The sequence below is a fragment of the Manis pentadactyla genome, chromosome 3, assembly GCF_030020395.1.
Source record: "Manis pentadactyla isolate mManPen7 chromosome 3, mManPen7.hap1, whole genome shotgun sequence".
NCBI lineage: Eukaryota > Metazoa > Chordata > Mammalia > Pholidota > Manidae > Manis > Manis pentadactyla.
In genome coordinates this window covers 23,974,938-23,995,185 of record NC_080021.1, presented here as the reverse complement: position 1 = coordinate 23,995,185, position 20,248 = coordinate 23,974,938, and the positions used below count along the sequence as shown (strand labels likewise).

Here is a 20,248-nt window from a genome sequence, read left to right as displayed (position 1 = left end):
TGCATGGTAGGCTTTCCTGCCTAGACAACCCAGTCCACCACCTTGGGATGTCAGTGGCTCTAGGCTTTTGTTACTGTTTTCTAGCTATTTTACACAACTGAGCTGCAGCACATTATATGAGACTTGAGTAGTAATATCCTCTGGGAAACCTATCCAACTCAAAAGGCTACAAGTTTTGTGAAAGTGAGTTTAGAGAAAGGCACACTGAATTCATTCACGGAGTAAGCAGAGAACAAGGAGCAGCCCATGGCCCAGCATGCATCTAGGACATGGTCACATATATCAGAGATACCCTAAACAACAGAGAAGGCTGAATTAAAGCAGTGGAGCTTTTGCTGTTCAGGCTAAGAGGCCAACAATGTGGGGATTTAGCAAAAGGAAGAACTCCAGTCCTTGAAGCCTCATGTGGCTTCTGGAGGGACTAAAAGGAATCAATGAAGTCTTACTGTGTATTATGCATTATGCTAAGGTATTTTCACAATCATTTCATTCTAGTTTCCAAAGAACTTTTGAGGTAGGTATTACTATCTCCTTTCAGAGAAGAAAATGAAGCTCAGAGATAAAAAATAACTTGGTCAAACTTCAAGCTCTACTACAAAGCCACAGTAATCAAGACAATTTGGTACTGGCACAAGAACAGAGTCACAGACCAATGGAACAGATTAGAGACTCCAGACATTAACCCAAACATATATGGTCAATTAATATTTGATAAAGGAGCCATGGATATACAATGGGGAAATGACAGTCTCTTCAATATATGGTGATGGCAAAACTGGACAGCTACATGTAAGAGAATGAAACTGGACCATTGTCTAACCCCATACACAAAAGTAAATTCAAAATGGATCAAAGACCTGAATGTAAGTCATGAAACCATAAAACTCTTAGAAAAAAACATAGGCAAAAATCTCTTAGACATAAACATGAGTGACCTCTTCTTGAACATATCTCCCGGGGCAAGGAAAACAAAAGCAAAAATGAACAAGTGGGACTATATTAAGCTGAAAAGTTCTGTATAGCAAAAGACACCATCAATAGAACAAAAAGGCACTCTATAGTATGGGAGAATATATTTGTAAATGACAGATCCGATAAAGGCTTGACATCCAAAATATATAAAGAGCTCACCCACCTCAACAAACAAAAAACAAATAATCCAATTAAAAAATGGGCAGAGGAACTGAACAGACAGTTCTCCAAAAAAGAAATTCAGATGGCCAACAGACACATGAAAAGATGCTCCACATTGCTAATTATCAGAGAAATGCAAATTAAAACTACAATGAGGTATCACCTCACACCAGTAAGGATGGCTGCCATCCAAAAGACAAACAACAACAAATATTGGCGAGGTTGTGGAGAAAGGGGAACCCTCCTACACTGTTGGTGGGAATGTAAATTGTTCAACCATTGTGGAAAGCAGTATGCAGGTTCCTCAAAATGCTCAAAATAGATTTACCATTTGACCCAGGAATTCCACTCCTAGGAATTTACCCTAAGAATGCAGCACTCAAGTTTGAAAAAGACAGATGCACCCCTATGTTTATCACAGCACTATTTACAATAGCCAAGAATTGGAAGCAACCTAAGTGTCCATCAGTAGATGAATGGATAAAGAAGATGTGGTAGATATACACAATGGAATATTATTCAGCCATAAGAAGAAAACAAATCCTACCATTTGTAACAACATGGATGGATCTAGGAGGGTATTATGCTCAGTGAAATAAGCCAAGTGGAGAAAGAGAAATACCAAATGATTTCACTCATCTGTGTAGTATAAGAACAAAGGAAAAACTGAAGTAACAAAACAGCAGCAGAATCACAGAACTCAAGAATGGACTAACAGGTACCAAAGGGCAAGGGACTGGGGAGGATGGGTGGGTAGGGAGGGATAAGGGGGGAAGAAGAAAGGGGGTATTATGATTAGCATGCATAATGTGGGGGGTGGGAGAAAGGGGAGGGCTGTGAAACACAGAGAAGACAAGTAGTGATTCTACAACATTTTGCTATGCTGATGGACAGTGACTGTAATGGGGTTTGTGCGGGGGACTTGGTATAGGGGAGAGCCTAGTAAACATAATATTCTTCATGTAATTGTAGATTAATGATAACAAAAAAAAGAGAGAAAGAAAAGGGGGATTACTCCCTGATAGGATAAATCTAACTGCAAATCAACAATTAATGCATGCTTTACATATCCTTAATTTTGATCTTTTAAAGGGTGTCAGATGATCAGCTATGGAAGTACATTTTTCTGATAATATTCCTTTCTCTTAAAAAAAAAAAAGCAGTTCCTGTGTGGTGATCTCCAATAGGTTCTTCACAATGATATAAAGGTCATATCAAAGTGTGGGCAAAGGGTTTGTTTGTGTTTATACAGAGGATCAAAGCCTAATTTGGCTACCCAGAAAACGAATTAAGATACGATATGGAGAAGAACTTACAACATCAACATCCTCTGGAAGAGTCATTCCAGAAGATGATCATCAAAAAACTTCAACAAAGATCCTGGCGCTGTTGCAGTTGCAGCTGCATCCATCCCACCTGTTCCTGGACTTGCCATTGGAATGAAGAAGGAGATATCTAAGCTGGCCTGTGCATACAGTAAAACAACAAATTTGACTGGATCTATACTGTCAGAACTCAACCAAGAATTAGGAGAAGTGCAAGTTGCAGTGCTCCAAAATCGTGTGACTATAGACTATCTACTGTTAAAAGAACATATGGGATGTGAACAGTTCCCAGGAATGTGTTATTTTAATTTGTCTGATTTTTCTCAAACTATTCAAATTCAGTTAGACAATATCCATCATATCATTGATAAGTTTTCACAAATGCCTAGGGTACCTAACTGATTTTCTTGGTTTCACTGGATATGGCTGGTAATTGTACGTCTGCTTTTGTTATGTAGCTGTATTCCTATTATGTTAATATGTATATGCAATTTAATTAGTAGTTTAAAACCTATACATGCTTATGTTACTCTACAAGAAGATATGTCAAAGAAATAATCAATCTTAAAAAAAAAATAACTTGGTCAGAGTTAGTGTGCAACAGAACTGGAATTCGACCCCAATCCTTCCCATCCCCATCCACTTTCCTGCCCATTATGACATGGTCCAGACTGGCTCCGAATCATAGTTTCGTGACTTGAGATGGACCTATGAAATGCAATATGGTCTTCTATTCCCACAATCTGATTAATTTCACCAAAAGGCTGTACTGAATATAAACCGCTGTTACCTGCAACATCAAGATAGCCACTGTGAAGTTCAACAGTGCAGCTGGTGAATTAAAATGGAAGGATACTTACTTCCACAAGTAATCATAGTGGGAGAGTGGATCTCTGGCATCACAGGCATCAAGTCAGCACAGAAATAATCCCCTAAAGATTGTCAAATGCAGTTTAACCATTATTGATGAGGACCCTTACCCCAAACACATTCTGTTATGTGGGTTATAGTTAATAAAGCATGTATTGTGTGCATGACCCATTCATTTATTCATTCTACTACTTCAAGGGTACATGGTCTAAAGTGCTTGAAGATAGGTCCTTTACAGACTTTATATAACATGTCTAATGGGAATACTGGAAAACACTCCAAATGGATTCAGAATCACATTATAGAGCTTATTATTTGTACTTTTTATTGAGGTACACAAACAGTAAAGCACACTGTTTGTAACTATACAATGCAATGCTTTTTTATGGATGTATATACCATGTATTCACAACCTAAATCAAGATATTGGAAATTTCCTCACTCCACAAAGTTTCCTCTCATGTCCCTTCCACCTTGCCACAAAATCCCTTCCACTAGAACCCCAAGCCTCAGGGGAGCTGCTATTCTGGTGTCTCTCTTCATCTCTTAGTGTTGCCTTCTCTTAAACTGTACATCAATGAGACTATACGGTATGCACTCTTTTCTGCCTGGCTTCTTTTGCTCAGTACAAAAGTCTGTGAGATTTGTCCATATGGTTCAGTCTTCTTTAATATTGTATACCATCCTTAGTTTTAGGTTTTTTTCTCCCTTCTATGGGTGGATATGTTGCTTGGTTTCAGTTTGTATCTTTTTTGAGTAAAACTGCTATAATGTTCTTGTGCAAGTCTTTGTTCGGACACATTTTTATTTCTTTTACGCAAATACCTAGAAGTGGAACTGTGGAGTTGTAGGGTAGTTATTTAACTTTATAAAAAAATTTTTAAAAACCCGCCTAACAGTTTTTGAAGAGGTTGTAGAAATTCACACCTTAAGGACAATGTGTGAGAGTTCCAATTACTCAACACTGTGGTCAAATCCTCATATCATTAGTGATTATTTCAATTCGGCATTCTGGGGGAGGATGTCATGGTATCTCATTTTGTTTCTAATCTGCATTTTAATGATTAGTAATGATGAACTGTTTCATGTGTTTATTGCCATTTCAATATTCCCTTTCGTGAAGTGCCTGTTCAAATCCTTTGACCATTTTTTAATTGGGGTGTTTGCCTTTTTTCTAATTTAACAAACTTTATACACTCTGGATACAAGTCCCTTGCTGGATTTACATATTGCAAATATCTTCACCTGATCTGTGGCTTACCTTTTCATTCTCTTTTGATGATCATATGTTTTTAATTTTAACATCCAGTTTATCATTTTTTCCTTATGGTTAGAGCTTTTGGCCTTTCTATAGAAATTTTTACTCACCGCAAGGTCATGAGGACATTCCCTTTGCATAGAACTTTAAAAATATTCTAGTAGAGTAGTCCTTCAAATGCCAGCAATTTCAGCCTCTCCTCCTACCAAGTTTCCTCTAAACCAAAGAAGACAAGTTTCTTCCCCTATAAAGATCTCCGGAGAAACCACCTTGACAAATCTCCTTCAGTGATCTGTTCCGGTGCTTTAAAACCCTTCCTACCAGGATGTTTTTTCTTTGTATCGACTGGATATTACAATCCTGTTTATGTGATGGATTTATAATGCCTTTAATTTTCACATTAAAAAATAATTTAAAACATTTTTAGCTCATAATATCCTCCTGTTCTAAGTACAGTTGTCATAATGGCTTTGGTTTTACTGTGCTTTTTTATGTTAGCTTTTCCTTTTCTTTGACATACTGAAAGGAATATGATTTAATTGTTCAAAACAACTACACAAATAGTTGGTTATTAGGATTTTGAGATCCTGGTGGACAGTGGGGTAGGGGGATGGGAGGAAAAGGTGGCCACGCTGGTCTCCAGAAAGATCGTAGAGAATTCAGATTATTAGAGGGGAGGAATGGTTGCTTTGCATACCCTCACTCAGCACAGTCCCTGCCCACTTCCTCCTTGCAGATAGAAAAAGTCTTTACTGAGTAAAAGGGGTCCAGCCCTTACTAATGGGGAATTTTTTAAATAAAGGGTCTGATATTGTTGATATAGACAGTCATTATCATACATTAACATTCCTCAGCTATTCAGTTATGAGAGTCACATAACTTTCCTCTTTGTGATGCTAAATCAACTTTGCTCAGTACCAACTGGAGTAGGGAACCCATTTATTGAGATTTGGTTCCAATGTTCTTGGCAATTAGTTTATAATTGTGCATCATGTCTATCATTTCCCTGTACCTTAAACCAGCCACTTGCAGAAATTGAAAGTGAGAATCACAAAACATTACTCATGTTGATGAAGGATTGCCTCATTCTCATCATTAGCAACCCTCAGGGACAAGAAAACAAAGCAAGCAAAATATCATAGGAAAGTGTATGAAACTTCATGTTCAGGAATCAGCGAAGCCAGGGTGATCTTCTAAAAATGCAAACTGGACTGTGCTAGGATTATGTTCACCTTGCAGTAACAAAAATTTTTGAAGATTCTCATTCATTCTTTCTCTCACAAAAGTCTGGCGGTTTACAACTTAAGAATGCTGTGTAAACTCTTCTCACTTAAGTCTTTAGGCCCTGACCCTAGAGTATGTCCAGCATTCTCAAGGTCCAAGGCCACATCCAAATTCTTGGAAGCAGGAAGGAGCAGGAAATGAAGAAGGTGCATACTCCAGCTCTGTCCTAGAGCAGGCTCCCAGAAGCTGGCAAAGAATACTTCCATTTTCATCCCCTTGGCTGGAACTTAGGCACATGGCTACAGAGAGCTGCAAGTCAGGCTAGGAAATGAAGCCTTTACTTTATATTGCTATGCCTAGCTAAAATTTTTTTACTATTAGAGAAAGAAAGAAGGAACACAGGGGAAACCTGGCAGGCTCTGTTACAGCAGTTAGGTCATTCTACAACCAAACACCATTATCCCATCGTCCCAGGATAAATATCAAAACCCTTAATATAACCTATGAGATTCTTCACTGAGCTTCTAGCCAGCTCTCTCGTACATCTTCTGTCACTCTTCCCATCTTACTCCATGCTTCAGTCAGACTGGATTTCTTCAGTCCCTTGAAATTCTTTCACCTTTTTGCTGCTTTAACTTCACCTGAGCCACTCTTCTTCATTCTTTAAATCTGTTTGCATGTCATTTCTCTTGAAGCACTCATCTTCTTGGAGTTTTTTTCCTTGCTTTATGCTCCTGTAGTATCACATCATAAGGCTTACCCCACAAGTAAGTTATCATTTAATGTCTTTCTCACCCATTCAACTGCAAAATCGACATAAATAGGTATCTCATCTATTTTGTTCATGAACCTTATCTATTTTGTTGTGCATTCTTCTTTTCTAGGTAAAATCTACATGTAGAAAAATATATGCACATTAAGTATACAATCTGATGAGTTCTGAGTAGTGTGTTCACCCATGTAACCAATGCCCCAATCATAGAACATCTCAATCTCCTCCAAAAAATTGCCCCGTGTCCTCTTCCAATCAACCAACCCATCCCTTATAGCAACTTCTATTTTATTTTCTATCATCAAAGATTGGTTTTGCCTATGTTCTTACTTAATATAAATGAAACCATACAGTAAATATGCTTTTGGTTTGACTTCTTTCATTCAACATAGTGAAAGTTACAGTCATGTTGTTGTGAGTACAAGTAATTTGTTCAATTTTAATACTGCAGAGAATGCCATGGTATAAATATACTAGTTTGTAGACTCATTCTCTTGATAGATGTTTGAATTGTTTATACTTTATACATATTTAAGGTATACAATGTTGTGATGCATGTATACAATGTGAAACAATGTTTACAATCAAACTAATCAACATACCCATCACATTCTATAGTTACCACTTAAGTGTGGCAAGAACATTTGAGATCAACTTTCTTTATAAATTTCAAGTACACATTATTACTAACTATAGTCACCATGAATGAATATTCATGTAGTGTTTGTATAGCTATATGTTGTTATTTGTCTTGGAAATACCTAGTTAATTTCTGAGTCACTGGACAAGTATATATTCAACTTTATATTTGCTGTATATTTAAGTTTGAGATGCTGTTAATGACTTTCCAAAGGTGGTTGCAACATTTTACATTCCCCTACACACTGTATGGTCATTCTGGTTGCTCCACATCCTCACTGAACTGGTGTGACTGATCTTTTCTGAAGTTTTAGCTATTCTACGAGCATGAAGTTGTATCTCACTGTGGTTCTAATCTATATTTCCCTAATAACACTGAATATATTTTCATGTGCTTATTGGCCGTTTCAACATCTTTCTTTGTGAAGTGTCTGTTCAAGTCTTTAGCCAGTTAAAAAAAAGCTGGGTTGTTTGTCCTTTTCTATTGATTTGTATGAAGTCTTTATGTAGTCACAATACAGGTCATTTGTCAGATACATGCATTGTATATACTCCTTATGGTCTATGCAAACAGTGTTTAATAGTAAGAATTTAATAAATTTTGAATTAACTTGGAAGGGACATAAGTTACTTGATTCAGGTGGGGTAGGAGGAGAGAAGGGTTGAGATTAATTCATTTGAACAAGCCATGCCTTGACCCATGCCATTTCCAGTTGCTCTCATGCTCTTTCTGCTATTTTGACATATTCATAGACAACTGATACTTTTTGTATATATCTTCAGCTATTTCACTTATATTCTCACAGTGGACCCAATACATCCCTAACTTATTTGAGAAGAGAAATGTATACTTTACTTTACAAAAATATGTAAAGTGATGCTGAACTTAAAGAGGAAACTTGAGGAACACTGAATTAACTGGTTCTGGTGACTTCTTCAGACCCTTGTCTGTTCAGATTATGATGTATAAATTTATATATGAAAGCCAAAGTTCCACCCTTAGATTGCAAAAATTGATTTAATCACCTAAAGCAAATACTTACAAAAAATTACCTTCTTAAAATTCCACTTTTGACAAACAGAAATTGTATATATTTAAGTTGTACAATGTTTTGATACATGAAATTATTATCACAATCAACTAACATACCCATGACATTCCATAGTTACCATTTTTTCGTGTGTGTGTGCCAAGAACATTTGAGATCTATTTCATCACACATTTCAAGCATACATTACTAACTATAGTCACCACGCTGCACCTTCGGTCTTCGGGGCTGATTTTATAAATGAAAGTTTATGCCCTTGATCAATATTTCCCTCTTTCCCCTACCTTCTGGTAACCACTGTTCTGTTCTTCATCAGTATGAGCTCAACTTTTTTTTTAGATTCCACATATAAGTGAGATCATGCAACATTTGTCTTTCTGTGTCTGGCTTATTTCATTTAGCAAAATGTCTTCTGGGTTCATCCATGTTGTTGCAAAGGTCAGAATTTCTTAATTTCTTTAAGGCTGAATGATATTGCATTTTGGAATATGTATACAGACAGGAATTATACATATACACACACATTTTCTTTATCCATTCACCTCTAACACACACTTAGGTTGTTCTATATCTCTGCTACTATCAATAACGCTGCAATCAACACAGGAATGTAGATACCTCACTGGGATATATAAAAAATATATATCCAAAGGAAATAAAATTTATCTCCTGGATATAAACCTGAAGTGGCAGTGCTGGATCAAAAATTACTTTCTTAAAAATATCAAGAACCAGAAAAAAAGTGATGAACATCAAGCCTTATCATACCCTAAAAGCTCCAATCACAGGCTAGGTTGTGATACTAAAATGCAATGAAATGGAGAAGATAATCTGGATATATCAGCATTTTAAATAATAGCTTACAGCCAGGAAATAAAAATATAAAAACAGAAGACCTGAATAACTTCAGCTGGAGGGTCTAATACCAGTGATTTGTTAGATGCCAGTATAGTTAATGTTGCACTGGCTTAGTTATACTGACACTGAAGAGTTCAGAAAATATTTTAAGCAGAAATTAAGAACATTTGTTAACCAGCTGACCAAGTGAGAAACTTTGGGATCATCTTACAATTCTCCCTCTTCTTCATCCATACATCTAGTTAATTGCCAAATGTTATTTGGCATTAAATTTCTTTCAAATCAATTACTCTTTTCCACTCCCAATGATACTGCCTACCCTACTTAACTCAGACCCTCAACAACTCAAGACTCCAAACTTTTTCCCTAGCCTCTTTTTGCTTCTGCTCATTTCCCATGATTCCATTAAACAAAGCCCTTTAAAGCTCTTCCATTGAACTCTTCACCACCTGCCCCTACTGCAAAATAACAGACCCCTGAAGTTCATGCCCTAATCCTCAAAAGCTGTGAATGTGTTAACTTCCATGGTAAAAGGGACTCTGCAGGCACTTTGTGATTACAGTGAATCAGAAGCTTAACCTGGATTACCCAGGTGGGTTCAGTGTAATCACAAAGGTCCTTTTGAGGAGAAGGCAGGGTTGTCAGAGTAGGAGAGATCTGACGATGCTATACTGCTAGCTTTGAAGATGGTCAGAAGGGCCAAAACCAAGGAACACAGATATATTTTAGAAGCTGTAAAAGATAAAGAAATAGATTCTTCCCTAAAACCTACAGAAGGAACACAGCAATGACAACACCTTCATGTCAGCCCATAGGACTTAGTTTGGACTTCTGATCCCCAAAACTGTAAGACAATAAATTTGTTGTTTTAAGTCACTATATTTGTAGTGATTTGTTACAGCAGCAGTGGAAAACTAATGCAATAGTTTCACCTGCCTCACTTTATAAACCCCAGCTGTAGTTTTGTGCTAAATGTGTCTGTGCTTTCATGGAACTCCATTCAATGCTGTTACATGTTTGGAATATAAGGTCCAGGAGGGAAATCTGTAGTGCCTGTGGATAAAGAGAGTTCCTGTGGCCAGGATTCTCACCTGGCCGTGGTTGACTAGCTCACTGCACACCTGTGGGCAATACATGGCTGTTGACTCTATAAAAAGAGCTCCGCCCAGTGCTCTGCACACGACATGGTGGCAGAGCTGCAAGGCTGCAGGAGAGCAGAGCAGAGGCTGGAGTGGTGGCAGCACCGAAGACAGAGGCCCAGAGAACGGGTGTGCAGGACGACTGTGCAGACAGAGGGGCCCAGAGGCAGAGACTGGCTTGCTGCATTCAGATTCACTCTGAGTGAAAGGGATTTTAGTGACTGACCTGCCACCTGGAAATAAAATTGGGTATAAACCTTTCACCACAAGAACGTTTTGCTGTGAATTTCTTTGGTCACACTGAATCCATAGGGAACTTGCCTGGGGCTGAAACCCATTGGCAAGACAGCCTACACTGAGTTATGCACTCAAAAATATTTGTTGAATTAAGCAGTGGCCTCTACACATGGTGTTCCCTCAGCCTTGCTCTTATTCATATGCTTAATTCTTGCTCAGTCATCAAATCTAGAGTCTATTCCCTATCCCCCCACTCCCTCACCCCAATAAACTGGTCTTTCTATTGTGTTTCTCTAGCACACTCATCTGTTTATTTCATAATTATTTGTATGCATGTCTTACTACAGGTTTATGAGGGCAGAAACCACTTCCTTCCTCTGAATGATCAGCACATCTCACACAACACATGCTGTAATAAATGTCTGATGAATGAATGCCTTCCATATATCCCAAATCACGTATGGTGAGAACAGGGGTGACTCAGTGCAATCTCCCATCTGTGTCATCAAAAGCAAGCTACATAAACTTCACTAGCCTCGTTTCCCTATTTATAGGTTGGGGATATGATAGTTTGTCATTATGGAGTTGTTACAAGAACTACAAGAGAAAATGCCCAGAAAGCACATGGCACAAGGGCCTGACACACAGGAAGTTCCAAGTAAATGTTAGTGGTCTTCATTCTTGTTCCTAGCAGAAGATACTAAAGATACAGGACTGACTTGGCTCTTGGACAATAGGCCAGCCACAGCACACACATGAGTCTCAGAACCCCAAATTCCAAAGCTTTGGGGAGGTGTGGTATCATGACATTCATGTTTTTTCCCAGTGTGAAAAACAGTTCCAAATATATGAAATCTATAAACATTTCTTTTCCAAATGCAGTTGGCTATGATATTTACATGAGTACTTGAGCTAATAAATTGATACATACTAGCCAGTCGAAAACTGGTTAACAAATTTTGACACTGATAGGAAGATAATTAATCTTCAAAGAGTTGTAAATATTTCTGACCAGTTATTTACCTAATCTCCTTATCTTTTACAATAGTTCAGAGAATGGGCCCTGGCTCCAGCTGCCTGGTTGAATCCACCACTACGATAGTGAAATTCTCTGTATTAGTTTCACCTGCAAAGTGGGAATGACAGTAGCTCTGACCTCTTAGGGTTTTAGTAAGGATTATGTGAGATAATGAATACAAATAATTTAATAAAGTATCTGACATATTTAGGTACTCATTAAATGTTTAGCTACTAAACATTGAACTATTACATAGTTAAATTGCTATTAATTACTGTGCCCTTCAGAGAATATAAAAATGTTTATAAGAATCACAAGCATTTGGTAATATTTATTCAAAAAAGGCTTTTTTGAGGATCAATATACTTAATCAAGGGTTTAAAAGTCTTCAGATATGTAAAAATGGCTCAAACTGAATGTAAGAAATCTGACAGGAAATGCTAACGAACTATGAAATATTAGAAGAGGCATCAATTAAACTTAAAGACCAAAATGAAATTTTCAAAGACAGAAACAGATGGAGAATATGAAAAGAAGAAAGTCAGGAAACAGAAAGAATGAAACAGCACAGGGCTAATTAAACAGAAGAACTGGGGGCAAACAACTAATGAACTTGAAATAGGTGGGAAATGTGCCACCACAGAGTAACACAGTGCCCATGGGCACCGGTCTCAGGCCCCGCCTGCTTCTTATTCCTGCTGAGACAAAGGTACCTGCACTTTAAAAGAAAGGTGTTTTGTAACCCATGTAATGTTTCAGTGACCCACCCAGTCACAGAAACAGTCTCTGTTTAAGGATCCTGCTTACACAGCTATATGCTGTTCCCTTGAATACAGGCTCATTAGTATGGCACATAAAAGACAGAGAAGATAGTGTTTTCAATGAAACATAAAAAACTTAATAACACATTAATCTGTTTTATTTAATATCTTCTGGATTGGCATGTTAAGTCTGTATTTATTTATTTCCTCACAGCCCTCCTAGAGGAACATGGGTAATTCCAACAAATCTAGCTGGGGAATCCCTGCTCAGAACTTCTAATAACATCACTACTTCATCCCTTTTTTCTTCCTGTAAAACCTATGATGGCAGATGTTTGGTGGTAATACAGATAACCTACCCAAACCAAATTCCTGGGAAAAGGTTGGTGTTCATACTTAGAATTTCCATGGCTTATATGGTGTATAACATGGAAAATATGAAAGCAGAATTAGAAATGATATTGCTAAGACATGTCTTGATAGAAAAAACATACCGATAGGGTTTACCTTAATATATAATCATATGTTTCTTGATTCACTCAACAAATAGAAACAGGGTGCCCAAGAGGTATATGGTAGAAATGGTCAATATAACCAGGTGAGAGGTAGACACAGCACCTTCCCTCCAAGGGTACAGAATCTTGTACTATGAAGCGTTTTAGACATATGTTTTATAACCCTGCCAAGTTCACTTTACAGCCTCTGATTCTCCAGTGAATATAAGCTCACTTACATATATATATATGTATACAGATTTTATGGGGGCTGTACCTGTGAGGATAGGCTGGGTTATGGAGCAATAACCACTTCCAAATCTGGGTGACTTAACAATGAAAGTTTATTTCCTGCCTCTACTACACATTCTATACAGGAGCTCAACTCATCGTAATTACTCAGGGACCCAAACAGACAAGGCTCCCATGATAAACACACACAGAAGAAGGAACCACTCTGTCTAAAACTTGTAATTAAAGTGACGATGATCACCTCCACTCACATCTCTTTGGTCAGAACCACTCAGCCAGGTGGAGACCAAAAAGCTCACATGCTCAGAAAGAGGATCAAGTATTTGTTTACTAGAACTAGTGATTATCACAGTGGTTCACTATAAGGAATAAGAGAAAGTATGTGGAAATGTGGAATGGACAATTAGCTTGATCTATTCTCAGCTCCAAGATTTATAGCCACATGCTCCCAAAGTCACATAACCTCAAGCTGAAGTTAGATGGCAGTAGAAGTTAGATGGCATCTCCTGCCCACCTTGGATGGTGGATGTACAGCTTCAGTGAAGATACAGTATATGAAGATGCTCTGAAAGCCTAAACATGCTCCAGAAGTATAAAATTGTATTGCATATGAATCACATGTGTTTGATGAGGACATAATTGGTTAGACCCGAGTCTCCTCAAAATAATCAACCAGGTTGTAGCCAGCATCCTAAGAAGATTGTCCTTAATATGGCCATGTGGTCCTCCATGCTGGTACAACCAAGTGCCCTTGTATGCCGTTTCTTACCAAATGCCCCCTCCCCACCACATCACAGTGGCCTCCCATTTGGGCTGAAGTACATTTTTCATGCCCCTGAGTTTTGCTCCATCCTTGAATCCTTTCCTCCAGCTTTTCCTTCCACATCAGTCCTTCTCAAATGTGATTAGAACCATACCTGGAACACAGGGATGGGCCCCTTTCTGTGATTTCCTGACCCCTCTCTGGTGAGGATACAATCATTTTACCTTGCTTTCGTATTTATTTAGTTCTCACATGGATTAGAATCATTGAGATTCTTGTCTGTCCCATGCTACTGGGGAGTGCGAGAGGGCAGAGAGGAGGTCTGATCACTTACCTCATTGTCCATCACTGCCTCCCACAGTGGTCCACAGAGAGCAGACACCAACTGATGTGGGATGGATGGAATGCTTCTCGAGCCACTTTTTATGGCATTTCCATTTTCTATTGTCCTTCTCAAATGGCCTAACTGATTAGGATTTGGTACTTTAGAGCCAATCTACCAGGATCTTTCTTTCTTGATGGGAACCTTCCTTTACCAATTCTCCAACTTTTAAAAACAGTCACTTTTATGTCCTGCTCTCCAATGTCTTGCTTCCTACAAAACCAGCCATTCATCACAATTACCTAGGAAGCTTTTTAAAATACATACAGATTTGTCATTCCCATGAGACCTATTAAAACTTAATTTTGTGGATGTGGCCTGGGAATCTAGCCAGCTTGGACACTGGCCCTCGAGTGGCATTTGCAAAGCACCTTTATGATATATGTTCATGAGTGATAAAGGGTTGCTCCTGTTAGACTAGACTACAAGTTTATTAGAGGAGACTTTTGCTGTTTAGTCCAGTGCAATGCTTCTCAAACTAACATATGTATAAATCATCTGGGGATCTTGTTAAAATGCAGATTTTGATTCAGTAGGTCTGGGGTGGAGTCCAAGGTTATGCATTTCTAATGAACCTCCAGGCTGCTGGCATATAGAGTTTAGGGAGCAAGACCACACTTTTAACTGTTTCATTAATTTGCTTATTAGGAGGCTATTACAGTACCTTCCAGGGAGTCTTTTAACTGACAAAAGTGATAATCTTATTAGCTTGAATACATAAATAAAAGTTCAGATTTATAATATTTCTTACTCTAAAGTCAGTCAACTCAAAAGACAGTGAGGCTTTACTGATGAATGCAAAATTTGAAATCATGAATTAGGTAACAAATGCATATTAGCTTTAGTACTTAGCTTACTTCAGCTTGTCTCCTGATGAATGCCCTAATTCTAGAGACAAAAAAGTAATAATCATTTAATATTTAGCAACTTTGCCTTACAATCCTAGGGTAGGTAACAATGAAACAAATGACAGAAAAAGCTCTAATATCTGTGTAAAATTCAGGGCAAGTCAAATCACTAACGATCTCCAGTGCATTCAAATTTGGCATACATTAAAGATAAATTTTCATTGCAGTACTATTAAATAAAAATAAAGCTAAATTCAAAACAAATTTCTGTTGAACTCACAAGCCACCTCTGCAATTTTGAGGAAAACATTTTAAAAACCACACCTTGACCCTAATAAGTAAATTTTGTAGGCTTTCCTAGCATTGAATTATGGCCTGCTCAGAGGATGATTTTGAAAATAGGGGAAGGGCTAAGAATAGCATCACTTAAGAGTCTTTCAAATGATAAAGTGAGAGTAGCACCTTTCTCCAATGCTCTAAGGCAGGCTGAGTATATAGGCTTGGCTTCCAGGAAGTTGCAGGATAAAGACTCCCCCCCCCCCCACCCCTTAGTGAAGTTCATGCCAAAACAATACATTTGTCAGAATAAACCACTAATGTGACAAGCACTATAAATAACCACACAAAGCAGAAAATGCCTGTGTGTTGTGAGGCAGAGATATTAAAACCATCAAGGTAACAATTTTTTATGTTCAATGGATGGTTCTGCTTCAATATTAAAGAGCTTGGTGGCTTTTAATGATGAAAAAATTATGCAAACATTAAAAAACAATTTTATATAATTATTTAGAGTTTGCTTTCAGTTTACAAACAACAATTTAAAGTAGATCCATTAATGCTGTCTGTGGGGATTTCTTGCAGTAAAAGGAAATGCATCATGCACTGCAGTTTGGTTTAATACTAGAAAATAAGCTCCCCTACCAATAGTGCATTGTGAAAGGAAATTAAGAAACTTAAGTGATTATTTCTGTGTCTGGGAGTGGGTTTTTAATGGGGAAGGTTCTTTCGTGGAAAGGTATTAGAGTCATCTATTCATAACAAACTTTTTAGGAAGAGAATACCTGTTCGAAGAGTCTTTCCCACTAGTCAAAAGCACTCCTATGGCTCATCCCACTAAGCCCTCCTTACTACCCCATAGAAACTTCCAATAAGGCTGAAATTTATCCTGAAGGCATAAAGAGTCTACAGAGAGTTGGCTATGTGTTTCAAGACCGTGTTACCTTTCATGATTTCTGGGAAAACTGAGGACAGTGTTTTAAGGCTAAACATACAGTCGGAAACCAAGCGCCACCTGGTGGTCAGAGGGGGAGCCACAACACCGCCGCCATCTCCCCAGGCGTGATTCTCTTACATCCATCCTCCTTCATAACCACCACCATTTTTTCTGCTCCAGGTAAAATCTAATTAAAGTAAATACCTAACGTAGAACTAAAATAAAGATTAATCTTGCCACAAAATGGTTGCCTGACGTGATTTTGTAAAGTCTGAGAGAATCAATAACAGTAACTTTGCAAGTTGGCCATACTGGATTGAAGTCATATCCAACAGTCTTTATTTAACTATTTTTGGGGATGCCTCACAGCCTAAGTCCTCAGAAACAGTTTCTTAGGTTAACTATGCCCTAGAAACAGCTGGTGTCACATGGCTTTCTTGACTTACCTCCCATCCCCTGCTACCATTCAAATCAGCCACTGCCTAGCCATTTATTGTCCATCTTTTCCTGTCAGTATAGTATGAAATTCTTATTCACCATGCCTTCACCTATATCCTGAGGCCACAGCTGAGGGGGAAGGAAAGGTCAACATCTACAAGTCAGTTCTGCACCAGCCTCTTTAATCCACAGGAAAACACCATGCTACTGCCTAGGATCGGCCTCTCCCAGATGAGGCACTGTAGAGGAGCTGAGACAGGAGCACCGCTGTGGTAAGGGACGGATTCTCTCTGCCAAACACATACTTAGGGCCAGTTCATCTAATCCCCAATACAACTCTATAAATCCCAGCCACCAGTGAAAGGCGACCTGGCTATTAATCATTCTATTTTCCCCACACAGACATGGCTAGTGAGACCATAGGGTAGGTGGGCCTTTGATTTACCATTTTAAAAGGTTTAGGCCTAGCTGGGAAAACTCAGTGCTTATCAAAGGGTGAAATGGGTTGAATGGTGGCCCCTAAAAGCTATGTCCCTGTCCTAATGTCTTAATCTTTGGAATCTATGACTGTGACCTTACTTGGAAAAAGGATCTTTGCAGATCGAATTAAGTCAAGAATCTTGAGATGACGAGAACATTCTGGATTACCTAGGTGGGCTCTAAATCCAATGACAAGTCACCTTACAGGATGAAAGCACAGAGAGATTTGAAAAAGGAGGAGACACACACAAATGAACATGAAAGTGGAACAAAGTGAGATGTGGCCACAAGTCATGGAATGCTAACAAGTGCCAGAAGCTAGAAGGAGCAGGCACAGATTCTTCCTTAGAGCCTTCGGCAGCCTTCTGCCAGTTCCTCTAAGGAAGATTTTAGACTTCTTGCCTCCAGAAATACGAGAAAATAAATGTGTTGTTTCAAGCTCTCCAAATTGTGGCAATTTGTTACAGTAGAAACAGAAAATGAACACAGAAGGCACACATGAGCTTGCTCTTTCCAAACGACTATTTCCAGTTTCCTACCCAACACTAGTTAGAAGAGGGCGGCATAGCAATAAAATCTGAGATTGGGTTTTGGTGAGTTGTAACAGAGGCTGAGCAAATCTCAAGGACGACTTTTATTCTGAAGTTATTCAGGCTTAACTAACCTTGGTGATTGGTGCTACTAGTTTAAACCTTGGAATCTGTGACTATGACCTTACTTGGAAAAAGGATCTTTGCAGACCTAACTCTAATTAAGGATCTTAGGATGATGAGAGCATTCTGGATTACCTATGTGGGCTCTAAATCCAATTCTCTCCATTTTTATTACAAATAGAACTCTATTTTTCAGGGCAGCTATGTGCAAAATGACACTCAGGATCCTTCAGAATTAGTCATGGGTTTGAGTTCTAGTCTGAGAAAGGTAAGTGGGAGTTGTTAGGTTGAATGATTTTTAAAAGAGGCAGCCTCTTCTGGCATTAACATTTGGCCTTGAGTCTTACCATTTGTCCTACCCGGCATGCAAATATGAGTAGAACAGGAACTATGAAAATAAAGCTTTATGTTAAGGCAGACCGAAGAGAATGATGGAAGAAGTCTGTAACATTGCAAGCAATTGTACATCTGTGTGTCAGCCATGCTCTGCACATTCTGGTCTTAAAGAAGAAAATTCAACCATGTATTTGAGCCAGTTTGTTGGGTTTTCTGTAACTCACAGGCAGATCCCACTATGTTATTAGATCCAAAAGCCAAAGTATGAATTCAAAACACTTAAGTACTTAAGGCCACAGAAAAATGAGTTAAGTTTTTACAGAATGTTACTTGTGAACTCATTCAATGACTTAGACTGCTCTACATCAGGATTTGAGGGAAGTTACAGCCAGAAATGAGCATTCCTTTGCCTCACATTTTGCAGTCACTGGAGTATCTTCCTTGGGCCCCCAGAACAGGACTAGACTATTCCTTGGTGCCTTGGCCATAATATCATCCATTAGAAGCCAAATCTCATTTTATCCCTAAAAAGAACCTTTCAGTAAAAGTTGGCACTCTTGTTTGCTGCCCCAGTCACTAACAGGGCTCTGGATGCATACCCATGGTCATGCCTATGGGCTAGGTACAGAACACAGTGGAACAGAACCATGTCCCTACATACCAACAGGATGGATCAGAGGCACCAGCCATAGGAAGACCAAGCTCTATCTTTGAAGGCTGACACTGTCTTTCTTAGAGATTTCCTCAATCCCTAACTCTTCATTTACTGCTGACTATACCCACCAATTAATTGATGGCTTGGCCTTGTCAGCTTCAGTCATTTAATATCTTGATGAGACATAACAACTTACTCATTTTTCTATAGCCCTGAATATTTACAAGCTTTGAGTTTTTGCTTTGGCTTCAGTTTCTAATGAACCCCAATTCAGGTAAGACTGCAGACCATTTTGGAGGGACCCATTGCCTCCTGACAGTCTCTGTGCTTGCCTGACATTCTGGATCTTCCATGTGTCAACCTTACTTCCATGGGGCAAAGGAAAATTGGGATAGGTCAATGTTGTCACTACAGGAACAATGTTTACAAGAACTAGAAAAAGCTACACAATCTCAGTCTGGGTTTTTCAAATCATAAATGGGTGACAAAAGCACTTGAAAATGACTTGATGAAGAGTCCTGTGTGCTTGATATTGTCTCCAATGCCAGCTGACAGGCAGGCACTACGGTCACATTCCTCTGAAGGTTTCCTAGGTGGACACTAGTGACCAAAAAAAAACCAGTCATAGCCAATTTAGAAAATATTGCTTTTCACTTAGCCTACCTAAAAAAAAATGCCTTCCAATACTTGGTGAGTACATAGATGAGGTAGAAAGTATGACTACCTTGATAACATAGAAGCCCGGAGTTGTTCAGGAAGTTTCAGCAGTTGAACTGTTAACACATATCTGCCACCATGAAGCTGTATGGGTTGGGGGGTGGTCTTTGGTTATGGGTGGGTTTTATGGTCATAAATGAGCTGCCCATGTACTCCTTTAGATGATCAGAGTAAGTATTCATTTCCCAAGGCTTAGAGAGCAAACTCTGTAACACAATGTATTTGAGTTCTATATAATAAGTCTAGTTATGATCAACTTCATTTTTCCCAGTCTTCACTTACATTGCTGCGTTTCACAAATTCTATGACACAGTCACACTAAGCACCTCCTTGATACCTTGCATTTTCTCACCTTTCCAGTTCTACTTATGTAGTTTCCTCCCCCTCAAAAGGCTTCCCTACTTGTTCACATATAATTCATTCTATTCAAGGCCTGGGTCAGATGACACATCATCCTTTAAGTCTCCTAGGTTAAAGGTGATCTCTCCTTCCGAACTCTACCATGTTTCAAATAACCACATGAATACCTTTCCCATCTTAACTACCAGTTTGTAAACTCCTTGAAGGCATATGTACAACACATACATCTACCACAAAGCCCATACTGAGTGCTTATTATGTACCAACTTTGATGCCAAGCATGGTATGATCATCGTCTTGTTTATTCTCTATTATTCCTATTTTGTAGATGAAAAACTAAGGTTGAGGAAAGCTACATGATTTGCTAGGTCCA

At 38.6% G+C, this 20,248-nt stretch overlaps 1 protein-coding gene across 11 annotated transcripts in view; it reads right to left on the bottom strand.

Annotated features, from left to right (window-relative positions):
- SAMD12 (sterile alpha motif domain containing 12) overlaps positions 1–20,248 on the bottom strand; it is a 395,771-nt gene that overhangs the window by 255,375 nt on the left and 120,148 nt on the right. The gene's annotated exons all lie outside the window — the stretch shown is intronic.